Genomic DNA, 6,000 nt, shown 5'->3' with positions numbered 1-6,000 from the left:
CACAGATATAAATTTATTGTGAAAATGAGAACATTCTTATTTCTCTACTTGAATTCAAAAATCTAGACCATCACAACCCCTAGTATGTACGGTTCCGTCATATCGAGCTTATCCTGGTCTCGATCTTTGTATGTCCCCCACCACATATTGTTTTTGCCCTGTCTGTTAGTGTGTTGCTTTGTTTGTTTGTTTGAGCCAACTTTAACATTTGCCATAACTTTTGCAATATTGAAGATAGCAACTTCATATTTGGAATGCATGTGTATCTCATGGAGCTGCACATTTTGAGTGGTGAAAGGTCAACGTCATCATTCAAGGTCAAAGGTCAAATATATGGGTCAAAATCGCTCATTTAATGTACACTTTTGCAATATTGAAGATAGCAACTTGATATTTGGCATGCATGTGTATCTCATGGAGCTGCACATTTTGAGTGGTGAAAGGTCAATGTCAATGTCATCCTTCAAGGTCAAAGGTCAAATATATGGGGACATAGTGTTTCACAAACACATCTTGTTTATCGAGGCTCTCGTGATGACGTCACACGCATGCGCTTCGAGTATTTTCGCCTAAATAACATTACTTCGCTCGAAAACAAAAACAATGTAAACAAACATTTGTTTGGTGTGCGCACGCGTATGAACGTGGGTCGTATATGGGGTCATTTACGGAAGGTAATTGTCCACTGCACCGGAGTATTTTCTGGACATTTTATATAATTTGAGTAATTGGAAATAAATTATGCTTTTCGCGACAGAAACGTTTGCATGACGTTAATACATTAAATTTGATGGTGGTGCAATATGTTGTCTTTTTCGTGTGTAAATAGAGATATGATTTGCTTTCAATATCAGTGCAAACAAAGATCTATAAATACATGTTTATTTATAGATCTTTGTGCAAACAATAATATCCACCCTGGAGAGAGAAAGTCTTAACAGCGAATTAATAATGGTACATGAAATTTGTTTTTATTTTATTAAATTGTTTGCTAGGGTCATTTTGTTAGCAGATCTGATATATGTATACAACAAAGTGTGTCGAGATTAAATGTAAAAAATAATAAAGAATTTAAATTATGTTCGCCGTAACGATTCTGGTTAAATAAGAGGATTTAAGTAAATAATTGAGATCTTCTCTATTGTATTAGGCGAACGAAAACTTCAAGCAAACATGCCGAGTTTCATTAAGGTACCGGTATATCTTTTGAGCATCTGCGTGCTATTTATATCCCTCCGCACGGAGTTCGCATTTGATATCGAAGAAATAAGTAATAAGTGTCATTGTTAAACTATTATAGTTGCGTGTTGACGAATGGCTGCTGGTTAATTTCAAGAAAACAAGCATGCCGGTATGTAAGTACGTAAGTATGTGACGAAGCATATTGTGATCAAATGTGTCAACCGTATAAGCCGAAATGTATTTGAACAAATGTCGCACGATTGTGTTTGTGAAATTCTTAGGCACTTTTATGAGCCTACATATGTTGCTCAAACGAAAAATGACCGATATACCATAAACTTGTTAAATGGTAAATAGAAATTATAAAAAAGTGTAATTACTGATTAAGGCTATATGAAATATCTTCAGTGAATCCAAGTTTTAAATGTAATTAGCCTAATGCCGAGTACTTTCCTTTTCCGGTGTGACGTCCCCACGCGCGTAGTGAATGTTATTGCGGGTGGGTATGGAACTTTCGGCTTTGCGTGGTTAAACGCGCTGTACATAAACAATTTTGACATGAATTTTACTGGAATTAAATAAGTATTTGAAGTGAAATCGTTTATTATTGCATTGTTTGCATTAATTCAGAAAGTATGTAATTTATGTTACTCGTTTCCATAACCGCTCGATACGTGGTAACCGGAGGATAGTATCGTCTGCAGACTGAATGGTTTTGCAAATTTGTTATGTAAATTTACTTTCTCTATTGGATTTCACAAAATGATATGCTAGTTAACGAAATGAAGATATGTGTACATTAAAAATACCAATCGAACCTAATAAAATGAGTTTCTATCAAAACAATTCCCTAAAAGTAACACTCACAGGTAAAAATTGATCGTGTTATGAAAAGTAAAGGCACGAATCTTTTGAATATTGCATTGTGGATATTCGATTTGATTTCCGGTTTCAATCCTATGCGGAAGTGAGGCGTCTACTAGGTAAATTTACTGATTTTTATTTCAATTTAAGGTCTTTATTGTTAATACATGCGTTTTAAGACAATTTTATGATACCGTGTATTAGTAACAATCCATGTCATCCATCCTGAAATTGTACGTTAACAAATATTCGCTTTTAAACTTATGACATCAATTTCCTTGTTTTGTCAACTTTTGAACGGGACGTCGAATAATCGCAGATTTTGATGCGTGGGAAATAGTTGTCATTGCTTAATTCAGGCATGTGCTGACACTGTTTTCTTTTTCAATTCCTGTTCTTTGAAATTTGTGAAATTTACTCAAAAAGCCTATGCAAAAAGTGTTGTGTAAATATTGTCACGTATTTTCGCGACATATAGTTTGTAGATATGATGAGTCATAAAAATAGAATGTCTTAACCAGCTGAAGCAAACGTAAATTATTGTTTATTGATATATAAGGTTGTGCTTGCATATGTTCACTTGATTGCTTGGAATTGTTATAATACAAAAGTAAATAAAGTGAGATCAGAAACATGCATGTGATCTTTCAAACATCCATTGACAATTGGTAACTAATAGCATTCTTGAAGAGTGGCAACATACTGTCTTTTTTTGAAGAAAGAAGACATCCACGTAATCAAACAGTATTCCCATAATTACCTGATAACTCTTGGGAAACAATTCTTCAAACGAACAAAGATCTTAATGATGGATTTAGATATTGCTACTCAAGAAACCAAACTACAATGCAAAGAAATGCTAGTAAATAAGTTATAAGTATTAAAAAATAAATGCAGCCAGGGCTCTCGCTAGGATTTTAAAACAGGGGTCCATGGACTCCTTCCTTGGAAAAAGTAGGAGTCCAGAAGGAAAAAGTAGGAGTCCAAAAGGAAAAAGTAGGAGTCCAGTTGTATTTTGCACACATCTTCAAATTTTCAGCAAAATATGCAGTACAGGCACCGTGTACTTAAACAAAAACGCCTGTCCGCGGTGTTCACTTTTCCCTATGGGTGACATTTTGCGGGGGACGGACATGCTACTGACCCCGGTGTTCAGCAAACACCTGAAATCGTGGCGATTGCACGCTATTGTTAACAGGAACTCCCTTGATCACCGCGATGACTTTCTTCCAAAGTGTCTAGAACCTGTGTTTCTTATCCCTAAATGTTAAATAAGCAAGTGCACAATTAATTATTATGTTGGTCAGTACAAAAGGCCTATAGAAAACTGCCGACTGCGTCTTTGTTTTATTTCCCAAACAAACACCGAAAATCCAATATCCTATGTATTACGAAACACAAACTTTAGATAAGCACATGTGGTCTGTCAAAACAATGATTGTACATGTCAGCAAACATATCGAAGTATTTCTCGTATATGATATCGGAAACGGGACTTGCTTTAAACATTTACAATTACGATATTTATTTTCATAAGATTTGCTGAAAACAAATTAGAACCAAACAAACATACGCAGACAACACAAAATATAAATAATTATGACAAAACGTTGGTTTATTTTCGAAAAATCGCTTTAAATTTGTCCCGATTTCCAGAAAATGAATTATACATGTTGAATGAAATCTAAATATAGATGACGCTGTTCATTTGTCGTTATAAAAGAATATTCATGAACTGTACACAGCACTTTATGTGCAATCAGATACAGTAAGTTTGCCCCCGTCAAATTCATGTGCAAACTATAAATACTGCACGTGCTTTCTAACAACCGATATATTGCGTCTAGCTTGGATTATGAACCGTAAGCGTAGCCCATTCTAACGTTTCATTCAACAAAGTTATCTCAGGTGTACATGAGCTTGATATTGATTGGCCCAGCTAGCATGCGCGCTTCCATAACAAAAAGGTCACGCGTGGTCACTTACTATGGTGCAGACCAGGTTTCGCTTTTTGTTTAAATGCTTTCGCTGACAATGAAACCACATTGAAAACCAGTCTGGATTTGAATGGTGGACAATTGTGGTACATCTCAGCTGCTGGATATGACGCAATTTTTATACATTTTTATTGCAAAAAACATGCGTACCAGGGACTCTTGATTGGTTTGGGACATGCGTCCTTTTTCAAATTTATGCGTACAAATACGCAAAATTAAGCGTTTCAGAGAGCCCTGGCAGCCACTACTATGAATTTGAAAACCATATCCTCCAACAAGTATAAAGAACACCAAGGCGTCACCTTTACCAACAGGCTTTTTCTGCCCTATGCCACGGGTCCGAAATTCGGCCCCATTCCCAATGCAAATCTGGTTGTTTTTTTCCCAATTGAAAAAAAAATCCCAATTCCAAAAAAAAAAAATAAATAATTTTTTTTTTAACCTTAAAATATATAAGTTAACCTGATCCGGTGTAGAAAATAGAAAGTATTGCATAATTAAATTATCTGTTGCCTTGAATTTGTTTTAAAAACTGTAAAATATGTTAATGATTATTTAAGACTTTCCTTATTTTCCTCAAAATCCGGCGCTTCGCGCGATTTTTTTCAACTTCCCCAAATTCAGATTAAAAAACCTGCACTTATCACACATGTTCATAATATTTTGTAAAATTTTAATAATAAGTTATCAAAATAGTCGTAAATTTACCAGTTAAAGGCTTCTTTGAAATATAAGAAACACTATTTACATGCGATAATTTTTCCCAATTGAGCCAATTTTGCGATTATTTTTTTCCCAAAATTGGGGTTTTCACGACGCGAAATTCCCAAAATTCCAGTGTGGCGTTTTCCCAAAATGGAGCGGAAAAAGCCTGACCAATGATCTCATATTTGGAACTCCCTTCCCAAAGATCTCAATAAAGGCTGGTCCTAATCTCCTCTTCTTCAAGAGAAACCTGAAGCCCAAAAGCATGCAGAACAACAGTATACCAATCTAGTGAATCATTGAATCCTGTGAGACATTGACACATCCTTTAATCATGTGGGACGTTGACAAACTGGAGCTTGTTCAAAGCAGATAATCCAGACACATTTAAGCCTACTTCAAATCTGCCAAACAGGACTGTGTTGCCATGATGTCACTGAAGCTAGAAGACATTCCAAGACAGAAGAAAGTTGGCCAAATGAATTTCTTCTAGAAAGTGGCTCGGGGGTTGTAGCCTACAATGCCTGTTAGCTCCTATCTGACCCCAATTAATGGTTAATGCGAAGTCATACCAAAAGAGTTCATTAACTATATCATTTATGGTTATGTACTAACCATGAAACTGTGTTTTTGGACATATTAAAAATTCTAATAATGACCAGTATAAACACTTATTCTATAATAAAACTATTGTAAACAATCTTGACTGTGATATTGCACAAAGAAGGCTCTGCACTTGTTCTTTCATCTGTTCCAAACAATGTCATTGCATCATTTATCAGTAAATTCACCAATAACTTGTTACAAAATGATCTCCAGGTGCTATGGCATGGCAACTTTTGTCCAGCGCTTAAAAAATCAAGAATCAGATATGGGAATAATTACCGTTATTACTCTTTGTTTTTGGATACTCTTTTCGGAAAGTTTTTGGACACCCCACCCCGGAAACCCGACATGCTGTGAGAAGTTGGACATGCTAGATGTAGCCTGGCGGATATGTTACGCGGGGACATTGGTTAATATAATTGTCGGTGAAAAATTTTTTTCACTGGCATACCTTTAAAGAAATTTGTAAATAAAGTGCTAAATATGGGACAAATCCCTGCATCGTCGACTTTAAATAGCCATATTTCAATAAATCCTGAATATTAATAACCAGGATTTTTCTAACATACATGGTAATACCTCCTTTGCATGCACCAAAATTTATTTATTTCAAAAATGCCTTTAAACAATCAAAAACTTGATTTAC

At 35.3% G+C, this 6,000-nt stretch overlaps 1 protein-coding gene across 4 annotated transcripts in view; it reads left to right on the top strand.

Moving 5' to 3' along the window:
- Positions 1-2,034: 2,034 nt before the first annotated feature.
- The window catches only part of LOC127856982 (adenylyl cyclase-associated protein 1-like), a 95,417-nt gene continuing 91,451 nt past the window's right edge, over positions 2,035-6,000 (top strand). For 3 of the 4 annotated variants that reach the window (XM_052393214.1, XM_052393213.1, XM_052393211.1), the window contains exon 1: positions 2,035-2,165. The gene's annotated coding sequence lies outside the window, so the exon portion shown is untranslated. Of the gene's footprint in view, positions 2,166-2,331; positions 2,406-6,000 lie in introns of those variants that run through there. The other variant, XM_052393212.1, reaches the window with a different exon arrangement.

This window comes from Dreissena polymorpha, chromosome 14, assembly GCF_020536995.1.
Source record: "Dreissena polymorpha isolate Duluth1 chromosome 14, UMN_Dpol_1.0, whole genome shotgun sequence".
In the NCBI taxonomy this organism is placed as follows: Eukaryota; Metazoa; Mollusca; class Bivalvia; order Myida; family Dreissenidae; genus Dreissena; species Dreissena polymorpha.
This window is presented reverse-complemented; position numbering and strand designations above follow the sequence as displayed.